Raw genomic sequence first — 21,316 nt, 5'->3', positions numbered from 1 at the left:
GGGGGGGGCCGCGCTCGGTGGGAATGGGAGGCTGGGCGGAGGGAGGAGGAGGAGGAGGGATGGAGGGAGGAGGGAGGGACCTGGCGCTGCCCGGGAGCATCGCGCTCCCCCTCGCTCTGCGCTGCCTTCCCGGAGCTCTTAACGCTTTACCCAAGTGGCGTCATCCCGCTGAAATGGACTCGGCCCATTAGCGGCTCCGCAGAGCCCCGCAGCGCTCCCCAGGCGCCGCTGCCGCCCAGCCCCGCCGCGGGATGCTCAGCCGCTATTTAAACGTTTCCGTCTGCCCCGGGCTCCGTGTCCCTCCCTGCGCCCCCCGGGTTATCCTCCCGCACCCCGGGCCGGTGTTTCCCCTGCGCCCACCGGGACAGCCCCCCCGGGGACACAGCAGCATCACGGGATGGGTCGGGGTCAGTGTGACACTGGGGGCAGGTCCTGTCAGGCTGCTCCGCAAAGATCCATCACCTTGGGTTTGAGCCATAAATTGCCGTGAAACGGCCACAGTCACCTCAAAAAATCATGGAAAAGGTGGGAAAAGACCTCTAAGGTCATCGAGTCCAACCTTCTCCTAGCTCACCTCTTCCCAGGAGGCCCCCAGGACAGCCCAGGTGCCATCCAGCTCCAACACTTCCCAAAAGTCCAAACCCACACCTGAATTAGCCCCTGCAGAGACACACTCGGCAGAGAGGCTGGAAAGCAGCTTTTCCATACTGAGACCCACAGAACCAGCCCACACACATCCCCCTCTCCCAGAAACAAAAAGCTTGGACTCAAGGTCCAAGCAGGACCTGGATCTTCCATCCCAGAGGTTTCCCCAAGTCGCTGCATGCTTTTCCCAAGTCCCTTGCTTTCCTGCTTTCCTGCCTGTGGCTCAGGAGCACCAGGGGTCCTTGTGACACCCCTCACCCCCATTCATTGTAAAGCAGACCTGGCCTGAGAGTCCCAAAGACACAAGGCCACGCTGATGACACTGGACGTCACCTGTGAACCCCAGCAAAGCCCCCACCCTCTCTCCATTTCCCTCGACACTTCCAGGGTGATCACCCATTCTTTCTGGGAGTGCTCACCAGGTGAGCAAAGTGACCGCCCCAGCTCAGGGAGGGCTCAGAATGTGTCTCAGACATCTGAAGATGAAACCACCAAGCCCTCAGCCCCACCCCCGCCACCAGGTGCACAGCAGCACGGGACCCCCTCAGGGTGGGCAGGTCCCCAGGCTGGATGGCAAACACAGGGTCTGAGTGTGTGAAAGCAGGATGGGGACAGAGGGGAAGAGAAGGACCTGGAATAAGAGTGATAAATCCAGCTCTGCTGCTTGTGGCTGTAACAGATGGGGACAAACTGGGACGATCCCACAGACTTCAGGGGCTCCCTCCCAGTTGATGCCAGCAGAAGCACTGGAATCCCCCCAGCTGGGGACAGTGACTCCACTCTCCCACACGGTGCCCAGCTGAGCCTTTGCAGTCTCATTTTTAGGCATTTCTAGGCTGGAGATCTCTATCTCCATGGGATGCCACCAGGGATGCTCCTCCAGGAGTTTCTCCAAGAAGAACGAGTCCCTGACAGCATCCTTCATCCTCGGCTCCAGCTCAGAGCCTTCAGGCTGAATCCCTCTGCGCTCCCACGGGCCCCTCCTCTTCTCCCCATCGCCCTCAGTTCCGTCTTTAAAAGCACAGAACGATCCGAGTTGCCCAATTCCCAGCCAACTAGCTGAGAGCACCTGACTCCCGGGAGCACGTGTGATGTCCTCCCTTTCTCCCAGCCCAAATCTCTCACTCCCACCTTGAGGTGCCGGTGATTCAGGCTTCCCTCGCTGGCTCACAGCATCCCAGCACAGCCTGCGTCGTGCTCAGCCGGCGCCGCTTTATTCCTCACTCGCTGCCGAGGGAGGGCCAAAAAGGCATGAATGCAGAGCTCCCGGGAGGAGTGGGAGGGTGGGAAGCGCAGGGAGAATAGCAGTCTCCCGGTGAGTTATTGACCACGGCACCGCTGGAGAGGAGGGCTGGGAACCTGAGTGCACTTGCAAAGCAGGAAAGTTTAGAGCCTCCCCCAAAGAAAGGGTCTGGTATGGAGCCCCCCTCCTTAGGAGGGGTTTTGGCTGTTGGGAGAGAGATGTGGTTCTTCCTGATGAGCCACGGGAGAGGAAGGTGTGAGACTTTTGCAGGTTTCTGGCCACCTCTCCCCGTGTGGGGGGTGTGGGAGCAGGGACTGAGCACCCTTCCCACAGCCCCCACTGTGCCCCACACCCTGCACAGCCCCTGCCTGCACCCCACCCCAGCTCCTCAGCTCTCCTCTGGGATTGCTCCCACTCCTCATCCCAGTGGAAATCCGCCACCTTGAACACCACGGGGGTCCTGCCCAAAAGGATGGGGAGAAGCAGCTCCTGGGTGTTCCATCTCTGTTTGAGGCTCTCAGTGCATGTCCTGAGTGCAGCTGAGAGCACCAAGACAATCGAGGTGGACATCCCCGAGTTCCCAGCTCCAGCTGAGCCTGCTCAGCAGGGCCCCAGCTCCTGTTGCAGACCCCTGAATTTGGAGAACCCCCATCCCCACCAATCCTCCCAGATCATCAGCAATTTCTCCCTGCTTTGCTCTTCCCATTCCCCCTACACATCTCAAACACCCCCAAAAACATGGGGAGTTGCTCACTTTCATTTCACTCCCCAAAAAGTGTTTCTCTACATCCACACCTTGGTCACAAATCCCAAGGAGCTTGGTCTGAAGCTTGGAGCACTTAGTTGGGATTTTAAAACAATCAAGAGGCCTCAGCACCATTTTCCACACAGATTTTCCATCTGCCTCTCAGCCTGACCAGCTCCAGGCCTCGCTGTGCCCACAGTCAGAAAATTCACCCCTGGGAATCAGCCCTGGACTGGGCAGGAGAGCAGGATATCCCAGAGCAAGGCTGAAGCTGCCTGGTCTCTCCTGCTGCTGTTTGCCAAGCTTGGGCTCAGGGGGAGGGTAATTCACCACCAGTTAGAGATGATGCAGGGGAGGGAGGAAAAAAAAATAGAGGAGAAAGAGAACACACGATTCCCCTGATTCAATCAGCCAGAAACAAGGAGGTGCTGGTGCCCTCTAATTTGGAGATTCACAGATTTTAGGGCCAGAAGGGACCGTGATGCTCATCTAGCCTGACAGTCTGTATTATGTAAAAGCCACTTGAAGCCAGACAGTGCCACGAGCTTTTCAGAAGCAACAGCCAGCACTGGGGAACTTATTAAAGGACTGTGACTCTCCCGAGGTGGGGACATGTGGCTCCCAGCACGCTGGGAGAGGAGGAGGCCGGGTACACCCACCCGGCTGGGCTTCGGCTGAACAGATGGCAGTGCTGGGGGAGAGGAAACATCATTTCCCTTCCCTGTCATGCAGCTCCTTCTAACAGAAAGAGGGATAAGCAAGGAAAAAAACAACCTCTCCCCTGTGTTCTTCTTTTGAGTGTTCCCTAGTCCTGGAAAGAAAAGAGGGATGCTGGCCCTGAGATGCTTCATGCCCACTTTGGGGTCAAACCCCACGGTTTGCAGCGTAGCCATGGGAGCTGAGCCTGCTTCTCTGGGAGACAGATCCGGAGCTCCGAGCTCAGCCTGCAGCAGCCGGAGGTGTAGTCATTGACTGCAATGAGAGTTTCCCTCTGAAGATGGAGCCAGGCAGCATAAAACATCAATAAAGCACTCAGGATGCGTCCCTTAATGAGCTGAGATTGTAACACGCTGCCAGAGCCTGCCAGAGCTGCCCATTCTGTCGGGAGAGAGGAGCAGATTCTGCTGGGGAAGTGTTAAGTGGGTCCTGCTGACTCATTGATGCAGATGGTTCCGGCCCCGCGCCGAGCAGGAGCAGCATCTCCAGGGGCTCTCCAGTGCTCGGAGTGAGCAGGGATCTGGCACCTCACCCCAGCTGAAGGGGACAGTAGGACAGGGCAGTGACTTCCCATGGCATGACTCCCCAGGTCCCGTTGTGCACAGCGAATGCCGGGTGTTGGCTGTCCCTGTGCATCGTCACCGTGAGGGTGGGCAGCCCTGGCACAGGGCTCAGAGAAGCTGTGACTGCCCCTGGATTCCTGGAAGTGTCCAAGGCCAGGCTGGACAGGGATTGGGGCAACCTGGGATAGTGGAAAGTGTCCCTGAAGAGGATGGAAACTAGAGGATCTTTAATGTGCCTGCCAACCCAAATAATTCCACAGTTCCTTGATCTGTGGGCTCCCCACACTTCCACAGCAGCTCTTCTTCTACAGAACACGTTTGTCCTGATGAGGTCCCTGCCCAAAGCCACATCCCCCTCCCAAAAGAGAAGGCAGATGTGATTCCAGCAGTGTTGGCTCCAAAGGTGAGGTCCTGACCTGAGCTCCTGAGGAACCTGAGCAGGGTGGGTGAGGAGACACTGGAATACAAAAGGATATGCAATACAGGCATTTCCTTGCTGGGAAATTGTTAACTCCGTCATCTAGCTCCCTGGGAAGTGTCCAGGCACTGTTGCACCCATGGTACAGCTCTGGAGCTGGATCCTGCCCAAACCCCACTGCTACATCCCTGTTGAGGGGAATCAAGTGACAAAGGACTTGCACCCTGCAGACTGTGAATGTCCCCAGAAAGCCCTTGGAGCACTGGCTCCTTTGCCAAGTCACACCCTGCCTTTGCAAGACATGTTTCTCACCCAGCCTGTGCCTTTGTGGCACCTTCACCCCTGCCCTGATGGGGATGTGATGCTCCCATAGTGTATTTTCTGTCCCAAGCCCTCAGGGTCCTCTCTCTCCCTCGATTCTCTGCCCTGTGCTCCCCATGATGCTCCTCAAGAGGTCCCTGATCATTGCTGGGAGCAGTTACCAGCCAGTGTTCAAGTCTTCTTCAGGCTCTCCAGTGACCCCAGACTGAGCTCTCCTACAGGTACCACATGCACCAGGTATCCCACGTACACCAGGTATCCCATGTACTCCACGTATCCCATATGTTCCAGGTATCCCATGTCTACCAGGCCATCTCAAGGACATCAAGGATCCCACATACACCGGGATCCCTCCTGCTGGTGCTCCAAGCTGCTCAGCTCTCCCCAGACCAGCTGATCCATCCACACTGCAGCTCTCCCAATCCCTTCTCCCTCCCAAGCCTGCACACCTGTCCCAAGCATCCTCCCTCACCTGGACACCACCCTTCCTGCTCCCACACCCCATGGAGCAAACCTCCCTCCCCAGGGATGGATGGGAGGGGCTGGGGGGAGGCAGCTCCACCCAAATTCTCTGCCTTCAGCACTTCGAGTCCCCGTTTCAATGTCACTTTAACTCGAGCGCGCGTGTGCCGGGGAGCAGGGCTCCGTATTAAATTGCCAAGCCGGTCACATGCTGCTGGGATTTGGCCGTAGCTAAGCAGCACCGCCCCCGCAGTCACTTTTTTGGCTGGTGACTCCTCTGCTCGGCGTAAGGCAGAGCCGGCAAAGAATAGGAGAAACCGGAGGGGGAAGGAAAAAAAAAATAAATAAGAGAAAACCAGGCGAGTCATTGTGAATGTCAGGAGCTCCTTGGCTGCGGGTGTGACAGCAATCCTCCCCCTCCAAATTCGCTCCGTGTGAGAGCCAAAGAGAGGATTTCATTAGGATCTGGTAGCAGGCTATTTTCAGAGCTGACATCCTACCCATGGCTAAAAATAGCCAGTCCCCTCCACGCAAACCATGGTTTCTGTTCTTTCAAACTTTTATAAACCCTGGTGAGGCTCAGACCTTCCCTTCTCCCCACATTTTGCTCCCTTCCTTGCTCTGTTCCTTTCCATCATTCCTTGTCTTCCCTGTTCTCCACCGCTCATTTACCAGGTGTCCTCTTTCCTCCAGTCCAGTTGCTGGGACCAGAGTGGAGATGGAGCGGTCACCGTGGCAGGGCTAGGGTCACCTCCTTCTCAAAAGCAGATCCTGCACCTAGCTCGGGGCTCTGGGAGGCCAGGCAGGCAGAGAGGGCTTGAGCTCCACGAGATGCTGCCAGGCACTGGCAAGGAGCATCCCTCTAGAGCCTGAGGCTTCCCTGTGGTGCCTGGAGCATTCCTCTGGAGCATGCTCCACGAGATGCTGCCAGACACTGGCAAGGAGCATCCCTCTAGAGCCTGAGGCATCCCTGTGGTGCCTGGAGCATCCTTCTGGAGAACGGAGCACCCCTCTGGAGCCCAGGATGCTCCAGGGAGGGACCACTCGCTGCCCCATGGAAGATGCTTGGTGCTTGATGCTCATGTGGACCACCTGATTTGGTGCCTGATGCTCATGTGGAGATGATCCCAGGATCATTCCAGGATTGTGGAAAGGATCCCAGGACTTATGACTGGGCTGGGCTCAGGGAGTCCCAGCATAAAATTGTCCCACCTGTAGAGAGCAGCTCCAGCACTTGGCCACAGTCACTTCTAAGAGGGCTCTCCTGAAAACCCTGCCTAGCCTAAAAATCAGGTCCCTAAAACCCTGTCCTGTCTGTCCCTCCCTCCCCAGGGCCCACAGAGGCACTGCAGCCACTGCTGCTGCCCCCTCCCTGAGGGGCTGCTCACAATTCCCTCCCTTCATTAGCACTGCCACCTCTGAGGCAGGTACAGGTATTTATAGCCAGCACCTACCCCCCACTCCTGGCTCTGTTACAGACAACACACATTTAAGTCTTTCCTAGGCTGTGCTTGACACCAGCCCAGTCTGGTGATTAAAAATCCCACAGCTTGGAATAACTAACCTCTGCAGATACCTGCTGCACTCAGTGAATGCATCCTCCCGGTCACAGCCTCAAGTGTCCCATCTCTCCCTGGTCCCAGTCCTAAATCGCCTGCCTTTTCCTGGTCCCAGTCCTAAATCTTTCACCCCTCTCAGGTCCAAACAAAATATCTCATCTCTCCCTGATCTCAGCCCCAAATTTCCCACCTTTCCCTGGCCCAAGCCCCAAATCTCCCATCTCTCCTTGGTCCCAGCTTCAAATCCCCCACCTCTCCCTGGTCCCAATCCCAAATCCACTTCTCCCTGCAACCCAGCACAGCACAGCCTCAGCAAAGGCTGTGGCCAGTTTGGCTCTGTTGGTCTCAGGCTGGAGCAGATTCATCAGGAGACACCTCTCCTGCTCATCCCACTTCCCAAAGCAGCAGGGACCAGATCCATCCCCGCCCGCTCAGAGAATGTCCAGGGACCCTCGCATCCAGGACCCGGCAGAGCAGGTGGGCACAGCCTGGCACAGCACGGGAACAGCCAGGAGGATGGGGACCGGTGCCATCGGCTCATCCCGGCGCTCCGCTCGCCTTCCCCTGCGCCGCGGTCCTCCGGACCCCTGGCCGCCGGCCAGCCAGCCATTTCCTGGTAATCTAATAGCTGCAGCAGATGAACTGAAAATGCATTTCCTGCCACCGTGCTGTAAAATTTTTATTAATGTAAGGAGAGAAGGCAGCGCTGGCTCCCAGCGCCCGGGGCCGCGGCGGGCGGAGGCCGGGGGGGCTCGGCGGGGCCGCCGGGGCCGGGGTCTGCGGGGACGGCAGCGGTGCGCCGGTGATACTGTGGGAACGCGAACAACAAGGGAAACTGAGGCACGGGCAGGGGAAGTACCTTGTGTGGAAGTAAAATCGGGCAGCAGGTCCCCAGCTGCCTCTTCAGGGTGACAGAACAGGTTGGCACCCGGGACACCGCAGAGCTGTCTCCTTGAACTGTGATTCGGGAGCACTGATGCTAAGGGCCCTTTTCCCTCGTGGTTGTCCCCTCGGGGAGGATCCCGGCGGCACAGGCAGCCTGGAGGGATGGATGGGGGCAGGGAGAGAGGGGCCGGAGTGTCCTGGCAGATGGGCACCACAGCGGGAGACCTGCCACATATCCCTGCCCGCATCCACACGGCAGCTCTTCCACCTCCCGCCTCGCTCCATGGCCTGGGCTGACCTTCCTGGCTGGCAAAGCGACATCCCAGCTAAAATGCTCCATTAAGAACAAGGAACAGCCTGGAGCAGCCAGTAAATAGTGACCACGGGCTCTGATCTGGCTTGGGAGGGAGCAGTAGTGGCTGCCAAGGAGGAGCGAGGTGCCAGAGCTGGGACACGCCTGTCCCCGTTTCTGTATCCACACACGATCCTCAGCCCTCAGGGGCTTTGAGAAGGACCCTCAGGGCCAGCAGCCAGCTCAGCGCATCCTCCCCCCCGCACCAGCCCAGCCCCCTGTCCCTCCAGGGGGTGACATCCATGTGGCCGCGGGAGTGGCAGCCCCAGGCCCGAGGGCTGGAGCCGTGCTCGCAGCCTCTTCCCACCCGGAGCCTGCTGCCTGCACCAAGGCAGAGCTAAATTGGAAAAACACACACAATGACCTCTTGTGGAATGTAGTATGAATATTTGATAGCTCTAATGTAATCATATCCAATCGATACCGGCAGGAATATCTCCCCACCACTCCCTGAGCTCTCACTCTGCCCTGTCCCTTCCTCTCTCTCCCTCTCTCTGCCTCGCTCTCCCTTTCATTAATGCATTCTCCACTTTACATTATTTATTAACTTCCTTCCTTTTTTTTATTTAGAAAAAATAAATTAAATAACCGTGGTTATCTCGGACCCTCCTGCCTCAGGCTTTTGGGCCAGGCAAAAACTTTTCTGACCTTCTGTCACCTGCTCACCGTTTCCTCTGCTGAAACAGAGACTCTGTCCCACAGCCAGGATGCCCTGACACCTCATCCCTTTCTGTTCCCCAACATCTCCCACCTCCACGTGGGTGCCTGGAAGCCCTCAAATCCCCCAGGAATTCCCACCCATTGCATGAAGATGCTCCATGGAAGGAGCTCCCTGAGGGGCTGCCAATGTCTTGGAGGGTGAGGGTCTCTGGCCAGGACAGAGTGGGGGATCTGCTCCTCTCTCCAGAGAGGCAGAGGATTCCCTGTTGCCTCCAGATGGCTCTGGAGGAGAGAGGACTTTCAGGCCATGGTGGTCCCATAGTCCAGGGTCTCACACATCCGGCTCATGCTTCCCAGGAAAAGCATCTTCCAAGACAGGCATCAAGGTCAGAGATGGAGGGATGACATCAGTGTCCCCCCAGCTGCCACTGCTTCGCAAAACACCATGATGTAAAGCATCTTCACCAAGAATCATTCCAGGAGGCTGGAAAGAGGACAAGGATCCAGTCTCAGTGTTGGATGTAGCTCCTCTCCTACTGCTCATGTCCCAGGCAATTTGGGGGGACAGAGGGATTTCAGCCAGGAAAAGGCTTGAGAAAATGAGGCTCCTTGGGGACACCACGTCTTGACCCACTGGGGTCTGTTTGGAGGAAGCAAAGGACTCTTCATGCTCAAAGCAAGGCAGTGGGTTTCCTGCTCCCCAGCTTCCAGAGCAATCCTATGCAGGAGCTGCATTTCCCCACCCCTGGATCTCATCAGCCAGAGCTGCCCGGGGCACAGGGAGGGAAGACCCACCTGTGTCTCGCAGAAAACAGGATGCAGTGCTGGTGGGGACTTGGGGATGGGGACAGCTCTCCTTACAGCTCCCTTAGGACCCTTGGAGTGCCAGCACTGCCATCCTCGTGTCACCACTGCCCAGCTCCCCCCACGGCTGGGTTTTGCTGACCCAGGAAAATCGATAGTGGCTGTCTGCCAGTGGCCAGCCCGAGGGGAGGGGATGGGGGAGGGAGAGGGGGTGAGGCAGGGGAACCTCAGGGACATGAGGAAAGGCAGTAGAACCACGTGGTGGGAGAAGGTCTGGATGGAAGAGATCCTGAAGCATTTGTCTCCCACCCTGGGTGGTCTGGAGGATTCCTCCTGAGGATGCAGCCCCCTCCTCCTGCCCCGGAGAGCCCCAGCTGCTGCTGGAGCCACATGGAATCCACAGAGACCCTGCCTAATGTGGATCACTTATTGACCCTGCAGAGCCAGGGCTGGAGAGGGAGAGGAGGAAGTGTAGGGAAAGAGCTCCAATTAGCAGCACTGAGGCCATATTTTATCCTCTGGAACGGGTCCCGGACTGGCAGGCACAGAGCCAGGGCAGGGGCTGGGGCTGGGGAGCGCCTGGCCCAGCACAGAGCTCCAGGACCCCCCGGAGCATCCCTGCTCATCCCCAGAAAATCCACCAGTGCCCACCAGTGCCCACCACCCTCCTCCACAGGGCTGTCAAGCACATGGGGTTGGGAGAAGGGAGGCAGACCTGGCAGCCTCCCAAGCAGTTGCTGGGACCATGGAAAGAGACAGTGACCTCATTCAGAGGGATGGGCACGGAGACACCTTCCTCCTCAGCCACCTGCACTACGCTTACCAGACCCAGATGCCCACACTTGTGCTCCAGATCACTGAAGCAATTCCCTTGCTCAAAGCACTGAGATGCTAAAAGAAGTGAAGGAATTTGCTGCAATCCCTGGAAAAAACTGGTCTGTAGCAGGAGATAGAAGTGTTGCTGGAATGTGGGAGGAGGTTTGAGAGCCATTCACATTTGTCTTTGCTGGGAGAAGTTGGAGTCTCCTGCACAAGGACCATCAGCTGAGGGGTGGGGGTGAACAGCCACATTCCCTCCTGTCCTCCCCTAAAGAGAGGTCCTGAAGCAGGTCCCCAGGGTCCCTCACTGCTGCAAAGACTATGGACAGTGAAAGGCTCCATTCCAATGGACAGATGGTCCCATTGCCTTCCTGCTCCAGCATTTCCTACCACTCCTCCCCTCTGGTACCTCCCCGCATCCTCATTTACCCCTCAAATCTCCTAGGGACTCATCTCCTGAGCCCTCTCAAATGTTCCTCCCAACCCAGGGATGCTGGGGAATCAGGGGATCTCACCTCCCCTGGAGTCACTCCAATACCCCAGGGAAGATGCTCTTCCCAGAGGAGCCTCAGAGACTTCCTGAGCTGATCCCACCCCCAACGACCCTTGCCTTGAACCACATCCCTGTTGCCCGACAGGGAGCAGGGAACACAAAGCTCCCAGCTCCCCCACCCATGGCACATACCCTACACCCCACAAATATTTCTCTTTTCTGGGATATCTTCCAGCCTGGAGAAAGGAGAGACTTTCCAAGCTAATGGCTCATGGCAGGAGTCTGGGATAAGTTGCTGACATTGCTCAGAGCAGTGAGCACCCCCTCCTCCCCTGCCTGAGGTCTGTGACAGCCTCAGACATCACTGGGTAGGGTCATCACAGGTGGAACCTGCCTGGATGGAGAAGGTGAAGTTCCATGAGAGGAGCACAGCCCATGCCTGATCTCTAATCCATGCGGGTTCTCCCTCTCCATGGCCCCACAGGCAGGATGAACCGTGGGCCCCAGCTGCACCCTGGGCCAGGAATTTGGAGGTGGCACCAGGGCAGGTAGAGGGAATCTGGGTGGCAAGGAGACATTGTCCTTGTGGATGTCCCACCAAGCACAGTCCCCTGAGCTGGTGACAAAAGCGGGAGCAGAGGGAGCAGAGGCAGCTGGCAGAGGCATCCCCCAGGCCAAGATAATAGGAGAGAAACCGTGACGTAAGGCCAGGGGAAGTGGGGTCCTGGCCTTTCCCAGGCTCTGCCGTGCTCCACGCTCCACTTCCCTGCCAGTTTATCAGCCAGTGGAGCAACCAAGGGAACATCAGCCAGGACAGAACAAACAAACATCCGAGTTTGGGCTTCCTTCCTTCCTTGAAATAAGCAAAAAAAAAAACCCAAAAAAAAAAAAAAAAAAAAAAAAAAAACAAACAGGGAGAGATGAGGAATTCAATTAAATTTTAAAAAGACCTAAACAAGTCAAATAAATAAGCATTTGTGTTTCCATGGGGACATGATGCATTCCTGGGAGCAGGAGCCTGACCTTGGGGAGAAGCAATGCTGGAGCAGCAAAGCCAGTGATGCTACAAGTGGCCCCATCTGCAGCCCACAAGGGCTCCAGGTGCACTGCAGCTGAAAAGGGCATCCCAGGGGGAACACAAAACTGCCACAACATTCCTTCCTTCAAAAAAAAAAAAAAAAAAAAACAAAAAAAAAAAAAAAAAAAACCAAAAAAAAAAACCAACAGAGAGAGATGAGGAATTCAAATAAATTTTAAAAAGACCTAAACAAGTCAAATAAATAAGCATTTGTGTTTCCATGGGGACATGATGCATTCCTGGGAGCAGGAGCCTGGCCTTGGGGAGAAGCAATGCTGGAGCAGCAAAGCCAGTGATGCTACAAGTGGCCCCATCTGCAGCCCACAACTGCGCCCAAGGGACCAGCATAAGTCCCTTGGCTCTGATAGCCCTTGGATCACCAGAAGTCCTCCATGGACTCCCAGGTCCCCAACACACAGCCATGGGTCACCAGGAACTCAGCCTGTTTGGAGGGGAACTCTAGGTAGGAGAGGTTGTTTTCCTCTTTCTGTTTCATTCCCACAGCAAAGGTACATCAGAACCAGCCACCTGGAGTTCCAGTCCATGCACCACCATGTTGGGTTCGGTGTCGTGGTTCAACACAGCTTGGTTTTTAGTTGAAGAGAAAATCCATCAGTTATGGAAGTGATTCTCTGTGAGGACTGATAACAGCTTCCTCCAGACTCAGGGGAACCAATCAGCTGGCTACTTTTGAATATTGACACCTTGTTAAACCACTTAAGAAAGCTGGACATGCCTCTGTGAAATCACATTTAAAAACTAACAAACCCCAGGGAAAACTCTCTTGTTTCTGCCCTTTGAACAGGTAACTGGATGCTGGCGGGGCCAGGCCCCGTTCTGCTGTGCAGCCTGATGAAGCCAGGCTGGGCCCTGCTCTGCTGCAGCGATGGCTGGGCCGGGCCGGGCCCTGCTCTGCTGCAGCGCTGGCTGGGCAGGGCTGGGCCCTACTCTGCTGCAGCGATGGCTGGGCCGGGCTGCGCCCTGCTCTGTTGCAGTGCCGGCTGGGCCGGGCCGGGCCCTGCTCTGCTGCAGCGATGGCTGGGCAGGGCCGGGCCCTGCTCTGCTGCAGCGATGGCTGGGCCGGGCCGGGCCCTGCTCTGCTGCAGCGATGGATGGACCGGGCCGGGCCCTGCTCTGTTGCAGTGCCGGCTGGGCCGGGCTGGGCCCTGCTCTGTTGCAGTGCCGGCTGGGCCGGGCCGGGCCCTGCTCTGCTGCAGCGATGGCTGGGCCGGGCTGGGCCCTGCTCTGTTGCAGTGCCGGCTGGGCCGGGCCGGGCCCTGCTCTGCTGCAGCGATGGCTGGGCCGGGCTGGGCCCTGCTCTGCTGCAGCGATGGCTGGGCCGGGCCGGGCCCTGCTCTGCTGCAGCGATGGCTGGGCCGGGCCGGGCCCTGCTCTGCTGCAGCGATGGCTGGGCCGGGCCGGGCCCTGCTCTGCTGCAGCGATGGCTGGGCCGGGCTGGGCCCTGCTCTGTTGCAGTGCCGGCTGGGCCGGGCCGGGCCCTGCTCTGCTGCAGCGATGGCTGGGCCGGGCTCATTCTGCCGTGTGGCCAGGCCAGCCCACAGCATGGCTCAGCTGAGATTCTGCTGCTGCCGAGTTCCATCCACAGCCACTGGACAGGGAGAGGGGAAGCTGTCTACACATGGTGTGCAGCCACTGGGTTGTGGGCAGGCCGCTGAAATCCTGGCTGCTCCTGCTGCCATTGTGAGCCTGGCTCAGGTCCCCCCAGCGCAGCAGGAGCCGAAATCAACTGTGCAAGCAGTTCCAATACCGTCGCAGCAGAGGTCACACGGCCATCCACAGCCCAGGTGAGCTATCAACTCTTTCAGTGCACAGATGAAACTTACAGACATCAATCCTCTCTCGAGTAAGAGGAAAAGAAAGGGTGAAGATGCGTAAAGAAAACAACATGGAGACACTGAGATCAGTAAAGAAGGAGTCAAATCCCAGATGGGAGGAGAATGAGGAGATGCCTTAGTCTTGGGCTGAAATTCTCTTCTAAGGCAATGGTGAAGATATAATTGATACATCAGACTCTTTTCTTCCCTGTAACTCATGGAATGCACTGGGGAGATGTAGCGTCCTAACTACCACTGTGAGCAGAGGCACCTGTGTTGAAGCAAGCAGATGTTGAAGTAACTGTGATCCAATGAGAAGCTTGAACAGAGAGAAATGAGAGAGGTGAAAAACCTTGCCCCAGAGATAAGAGAACTTTTGTTTCTATACTAAAACAGCTCCTTAAAATTGCACCCCAGTAAGCTAAAATGACCCTTGGTGATAGCTGTGGGGAAACTACCAATACTGTGGGAGGGACTTCATGATTGCAGATTTCTAGGCGGCTGCTATTTGTGAAAATTAAAACCATGAGAGGTCTGTTTCTTGTGGAAAAGTCTCCATGGTATGGTAGGAGAGACTCCTCACCCTAAGTGCATTGAAGAAAGATTATTTTACACGTGCCTAACTACCACTGTGAGCAGAGGCACCTGTGTTGAAGCAAGCAGATGTTGAAGTAACTGTGATCCAATGAGAAGCTTGAACAGAGAGAAATGAGAGAGGGGAAAAACATTGCCCCAGAGATAAGAGAACTTTGGTTTCTATACTAAAACAGCTCCTTAAAATTGCACCCCAGTAAGCTAAAATGACCCTTGGTGATAGCTGTGGGGAAACTACCAATACTGTGGGAGGGACTTCATGATTGCAGATTTCTAGGCGGCTGCTATTTGTGAAAATTAAAACCATGAGCGGTCTGTTTCTTGTGGAAAAGTCTCCATGGTATGGCAGGAGAGACTCCTCACCCTAAGTGGATTGAAGAAAGATTATTTTACACATAGCAACCTGACTGAATATACCAAATTTGTCTCTTTACATTGTCAGTGGGAAAAAGAAAGGAAAGTTGGAGGGAGAAGTGCTCTGAAGGTTTATTCTGATTTATAATTATTTTTCTTTTAATTCTGTTAATAAAGTTTTCTTTAAAAATTAAAATAAAAGTAAAAACAAAAAGAAAAAACCCTGAGTTTGAACTTTCCTGACGTTGGTAACTTTGGGATCTACATGGCAAAATAACTGCATAAATTTAATAAAAGTTCAGAAGTTCAACTTAACCTCAGTGCAGGAGCAGACTGGCTGTCTTGGTTTGAAAAGACAGGTGTCTGCTTAAGGAAGGTAGGAGCCCTCCTGAAATTGAAAATGTATCCCGTCCCTCCAAATTATTATAATTTTGAAATGAAGGGGCTCTCAGGCAAAGATATGGGAATAGGAATAACAGTTCTTTATTAGGAAAACTAAAAATACAAAATGCAATAGTAAAAACAAAAAAACCCAAACCACTGAGAGAGTCAGAATACGACCTGACCCACTGTGTGTCAGGGTGGTGGCACAGTCCCATCCCATGGGGGCTCAGCCCTCCTGCAGTGCCAGCTGTGGTTCTGCTGGAGCAGGGATCCTGCACAAGGGGGGAGTTTTCCTCTGGAGCTCCAGGGCTGCTGGAGATGGGCCTGCTCTTCCTCTGGGAATGCAGGGCAGAAGAAAGCAGCTCCTCTGGGACTCCAGTGGAGAAGGCTGGTTGTGGTTTTCCAAATCTCTGATTATATCCAGTTAGGAATGCTTGGCTCCTCCCTTTGGGCGGAGCTTCTCCCAATGGAATTTTATCAGCCATGCAGGGACACTCACTGGCCATGAACAGAAGAGATCTCCTGGAGGGAGGACTGGTTGTGGAAGAGATAAAGAAACCTGCCCAATTAACAGAAGATAACTGCCCCACCTTTAACAGACAGGAACAGAATACACATCCCCATTTCCAACCTAAGACATTGAGCCACTGCATGAGGGTAACTCTCCCAAGCCCACGCGTTCAGCAGATTTTCACCTAAGATTTAGGACACCTGAAGACTTGGGAACTGCCCTCAGAGGTCAAGCATTTGGCATAGAACAGAAGTTTGTTAGAAAACAAACAAGAAACTGGTGTCCTCCCCAGGGAGCTGGAGGCTCTGGCTCACAGGGAAATCCAGCCTCGCCTCTCAGAAAAAACCCAGTGAGCTGCTGAATGCCAAGGACAGGGCTTGTTCCAGGAGAGCAGGCCATTCCTCAGGGCTCTGGCAGGGGGTGGTGCCTGTGGGTCACTGCAGGAGCTGTCCCCTACATGTCCTCCACGCTCCACTTGTAGGTGAGCTCCTGCACCACCTTCATATTGGCAATGTGGGCAAAGCGCTGCTGCGCAAACCTGTTGGACCTGTCCACACCCTCCCAGTTGTGCCCGGGCCAGATGTTAAACCTGTTGACTGGAGGTGCTGGTCCCTTGTACCTGAGTTTTTCTTTGTACCTTGTTCTCCTTGGCCTTCCTTTTCTTGATGAGAGCAGCCATGAGGTCTCCTTCTCTCTCCCATTCCCTCAGCATTCAATCCAGGTCCTCGTCATCAATGTAACGGATCAAGGGCTTCTGCATCTCCTTGACTGCATCCTCCAAGTTCTGCTGCTGTTTCCTCTCTTGTGCCAGCCCTTTTCCCCACTTGGCATATTGCTCTTCTCTCCTGGACACTGCTTCATCCCTCAGCCTTTGCTCCAGCTGTTCCCAGGCCAGGTTCCTCTTGCAGTCAGACTTGTCTCAGAACACAGTCTGAGCATTCTGGTATTCCTCTTCCAGGTGCTTGGTGCTCCTCTCATGCTTCCAGAGCTCCTGCTTCACCCTCTGCAGCACATCGGCCAGCACCAGGCCAGCTTTGACCCCGGATGACATTGTGTTAGCCTTCTTGGGAGAGCCCTTGGCATCCCGGTGATGTGGGGAGTGCTCTAGGGGACTCCATAACCTGTGCTGGTCCTTCTGGGCAGGCAAAGTCTGTCCTTTCCTTTGGCTTTTTCCCACTTGAGGACACTGGCTTCTCTCTCCAAGGTGACAAATCCTGTCGCTGCCACCGGGAAGGTGACAGATCTGGCATGTCATGACGCCGTCTCCTGGGAGGGGATGGGTCAGGAGTGTCATGATGCCGACACCCCCTGGGAGGAGAAAAGTCTGGCATATCGTGATGCTGTCTCCTAGGAAGGGATGGGTCAGGGGTATCGTGATGCTGTCACCGGGGAAGGGACAGGTCAGGGGTGCCATGACGCTGCCATCTCGGAGAAGAGAGGTCCAAGGAGCCATTGTGTTTCCCTGCTGGGGGTGAGGGCTCTGAGGAGTCGTGGCTCTGCCACCTCATGGCAGACTCAGCAGGTTCCAAAATATCCGGACTCTGCAAGTCCAAGTCTCCTAGAAGCTTCCATTTGGAATTTGTTCGGAATTCCTCCATGAGCTTCACCTCGTTGGGGCACTCATCAATGAACTCTGCCACCACAGGCATGTCCCCTTCGTCCTCCTCCTCCTTCTCTGGGGTGGCAGCGAGGCTGTTCCAGCTCATATCATCATCCACAGTCTGCATCCCAGCTCTGCCGCCACTGCCCGGCAGCTTCTTCTTGCAGGGCTGGGCAGGCTCCAGCAACAGCAGCAAATTCCCTTCCCCAAGCAGCATCTCCAATCATCCTTCTCCAAAACCGAGAGAGAAAGAGAGCCAGCAGCTGTCCCAGCCCATCTTTTACTTGCCCAATTCTCATGGTATCTCTGCCTCTCAGAGAGAAACTCTCACATAAGAGAAATGCAACCAGATGCCCTCCTTCCCTGAGCTCGATCACTTCTTTTCTTTTTGTTAAGTACCCAGTTGATAGTGTTTCCTAGCAACTTATGGGAGAAAAAAATTCTGTAAGTAAAAAGAAACAAAAGGAAAGAAACCTAACCTTCAACATTATCGACCCTGATTTTTTTCCCATACCAACATGTTACATCAAATTTAAAACTTTGAATTATATACATACATGCACTACCTGAATTATATACATACATTGTCTTAGTTTAAAAAGACAGGTGTCTGCTAAGGAAGGCAGGAGTCTCCCTTGAAATGGAAAATGCAAACTCCCTCCCTCCTAATTATTATAATTTTGAAATGAAGGGGCTCTCAGGCAAAGATATGGGAATAGGAATAACAGTTCTTTACTAGGAAAATTAAAATACAAATGTAATAGTACAAAAAAACTACTGAGGGAGTCAGAATATGACCTGACCCCCTGTGTGTCAGGGTGGTGGCACAGTCCCATCCCATGGTGGCTCAGCCCTCCTGCAGTGCCAGTTGTGGTTCTGCTGGAGCAAGGATCCTGCACAAGGTGGGAGTTTTCCTCTGGAGCTCCAGTGGTGGTGTACATGGGCCTGGTCTTCATCTGAGAATTCAGTGGAGAAGAAAGATGCCTGTGGCATGCCAAATCTCTGATTATATCCAGGAAGGAATGCTTGGCTCCTCCCTCTGGGCAGAGCTTCTCCCAATAGGATAATTTTATCAGCCATGCAGGGATACTCAATGGCCCATTAACAGAAGATATCTCCTGGAGGGAGGATTGGTTGTGGGAGAGATAAAGAAAACTTCCCAATTAACAGTTGATAACTGCCTCACCTCTAACAGATGGCAAATAGAATACACTCCCCCACAACATCTTGTAACCTAAGACATACATACATGCAGATATGGATACAGGCCCAGTGTCACGAGTAGTTCACCCTAAAACAAGGTCTCCTTGACATATGCATTGGGTCTCTTCATCTTTTTGCAGCACCCACCGGTGCAACCTAATCCCTGAGTGAAGACAACCCCACAGATGGGATTGTCTTTGCTGGAGGCAGAATTAACCCAAAGTTTTTCCCAGCATATCACTCATGTGTACCACTGGAGCCTTACATCTATGTGTTGTTCACAAGGGCTCAGGTTGGGCAGGGCCTGCTCAGTTTGTGGAACCTCAGGTGTTCACTCACCATGTGGCCTTTGCTAAATTAATCTCACAGTTCTCGAAAGTCCCCCCACCCAGTGCCTTCAAGGTGGCTTTAAGCAGGCCATTGTACCGTCCAACCTTCCCAGCCGCTGCTGCATGATATGGAATATGGTACACCCACTCAATGCCATGTTTTGTAGCCCAGGTGTTGATAAGGCTATTCTTGAAATGAGTCCCAATGTTGGACTCAATTCTCTCGGGGGTACCATGTCTCCAACCATCCAGTTGTGGCTTCCACCATGGTCAGCACACAGCGCTTGCCTTGTTGTGTCTGGGGCAGTGTGATGTAGTCAATCTGCCAGGCCTCCCCATACTTGTACTTGGACCACTGCCCACCATACCACAGGGGCTTCACTCGCTTGGCCTGTTTGATGGCAGCACACATCTCACAGTCATGGATAACCTGAGAAATACTGTCCGTGATTAAATCCACCCCTCGGTCTTGTGCCCACTTGTAGATGGCATCTCTGCCCTGATGGCCTGAGGCGTCATGGGCCCATCGAGCTAGGAACAATTCCCCCTTATGTTGCCAATCTAAATCTATCTGTGACACCTCTATTTTTGCAGTCTGATCTACCTGCTTGCTTTTTTGGTGTTCCTCATTAGCCTGACTCTTGGGGACATGGGCATCTACATGATGGATTTTCACAGGTAGCTTTTCTACGTGAGTGGTAATGTTTTTCCACTCATCAGCAGCCCAGACTGGCTTTCCTCTACGCTGCCAGTTGGCCTTTTTTTACCTTTCCAGCCAGCCCCACAGAGCACTGGCTACCATCCCCTAATAGGTATAAAGGTATAGCTTTGGCCACTTCTCTCTTTCAGCAATGTCCAGGGCCAGCTGAACAGCTTTGAGTTCAGCAAGTTGGCTTGATCCACCTTCTCCTTTGGTAGCCTGAGCAACCTGCCGTGTGGGGCTCCATCCACCTGTTTTCCGCTTCCAGTTCATCCCTACGATGCAACAGGAACCATCAGTGAAAACAGTGTAGCGTGTTTCCTCTGCTGGCAGTTGGCTGTATAGTGGAGCTTCTTCAGCCCTCGCCACTTGTTCCTGCTCCTCTTCATCAGTGAGACCAAAGTTCTCACCTTCCAGCCAGTTTGTAATTATCTCCAAAATCCCAGGGCGATTCAGGTTTCCAGTACGAGCACTCTGTGTGATGAGGGTAATCCACTTGCTCTGTGTGGTGTCAGTGGTGTGGTGGGTAGAGGGAACCTTTCCTTTAAACATCCACCCCAGCACCAGTAGTCAGGGTGCCAGGAGGAGTTGTGCTTCCCTGCCAATCACCTCTGAGGCAGCTTGGACTCCTTTATAGGCAGCCAAGATTTCCTTCTCTGTGCGAGTGTAGTTTGCTTCGAACCCTTTGTAACTTCAGCTCCAAAATCCCAGTGGTCGGCCTTGAGTCTCCCCAGGCACCTTCTGCCAAAGGCTCCAGGACAGACCATGGTTCCCAGATGGAGTAGAGCACATTCTTCAACTCTGGTCCTGTCCTGACTGGGCCAAGGGCAACCACATGGGTGATTTCCTGCTTGATCTGGGCAAAGGCTTGCTGCTGTTCAGGGCCCCAGTAGAAATCGTTCTTTTTGCAGGTGACCAGGTAGAGAGGGCTCACAATCTGGCTGTACTCAGGAATGTGCATTCTCCAAAAGCCTCTGGCACCCAGGAAAGCTTGTGTTTCCTTCTTGCTGGCTGGTGGAGACATCATGGTGATTCACTTTAGTGGAATTCCCTCGGTTAGTGTTTCCCTCCTTGAGTTGATGAACCTGCACTGCCAGGACAGAAGTGGGTTTCCCATCCCACCTTCCCATGTCTTCCCCATGGTCATGCAGAGGGCATTAAGCAACTGAACCCCTTTCCTGGACTATCAGAAAACCCATCTGCAGTAGGACTCCTGAAGGTAGAAGAGCAACAAGTACCAACTGCCACCTCGACAGTGCACATCCAGCTTCCGTTTCATTCCCACAGCAAAGGTAGGTCAGGACCAGTCACCTGGAGCTCCAGTCCATGCACCACCATGTTGGGTTGGGTTAGGTCAAAATGGGTCATTCATGCTGGGTGACATTGATCTTTTGCATTGGGTTGTGCTGGGTGGGTCATTCATTTTGGGTTGTGTTGGGTCAGTTGGGTTGGGTCGGGTCATTCCTGTCAGGTTAGATTGAGGTGGGTTTTCCATGTTGGATTACGTTGGACATTAATGTTGTGTTGGGTCATTTGTGTTGGGTTGAGCCATTCATGTTGGCTTCCCCTGGATTGGTTGGGTTGGGTTTTGTTGGAGCATTCATGTCAGGTAGGGGTGAGGTGGGTTATTCGTTAAACTGTTCCAACACCCACAGCGAAATTTTTCAGAGCTTTTGCCCTACAAACAATTTCCAGGAACATCTCCTTGGCTCAGCCACCCTTGGTTCCTGCTGCTTTCATGGAAATTGCCACAAGATTTCCTGGAAAACATTAATTTCCTGTCCTAACCTTGTCCAGAAACATCCCCCACGTGCACAGAGAAACTGCCGTGTGCCCTGCACGTCATCCAAAGCTCTGCTTGACATCAGCACCACCAAGGCCACTTCCAAGAAATCCTAGGGTAGGGAAGGGGGACAGATTTCTTGCATGACTCCACGGAGCAGGCCCAAGGGAGGATGCACCTGTAGTATCCGGAGTCTTTTTCCTCTGCGCGTGGCCACGGGAGCTCCTTAGTGTGGGACCAGCTGGCAGGGCCTGGCACG

General features: G+C 54.3%; 1 protein-coding gene and 1 pseudogene across 3 annotated transcripts in view; both read right to left on the bottom strand.

Annotated features, from left to right (window-relative positions):
* The window catches only part of SPRY3 (sprouty RTK signaling antagonist 3), a 12,251-nt gene extending 10,279 nt beyond the window's left edge, over window positions 1–1,972 (bottom strand). The window contains exon 1 of one of the 3 annotated variants that reach the window (XM_041424263.1): window positions 1,777–1,972. The gene's annotated coding sequence lies outside the window, so the exon portion shown is untranslated. Of the gene's footprint in view, window positions 1–80; window positions 323–1,776 lie in introns of those variants that run through there. The other 2 variants (XM_041424260.1, XM_041424259.1) reach the window with 2 other exon arrangements.
* A 13,923-nt stretch (window positions 1,973–15,895) lies between these two features.
* On the bottom strand, window positions 15,896–17,288 carry LOC121346434 (annotated as a pseudogene).
* Window positions 17,289–21,316: the final 4,028 nt, after the last annotated feature.

Source organism: Onychostruthus taczanowskii, unplaced genomic scaffold (genome assembly GCF_017590055.1).
Source record: "Onychostruthus taczanowskii isolate IOZ18803 unplaced genomic scaffold, ASM1759005v1 scaffold81, whole genome shotgun sequence".
Taxonomy (NCBI): Eukaryota; Metazoa; Chordata; class Aves; order Passeriformes; family Passeridae; genus Onychostruthus; species Onychostruthus taczanowskii.
Note: the sequence above shows the minus strand (reverse complement) of the source record. Positions and strands in the feature narration are given on the sequence as shown.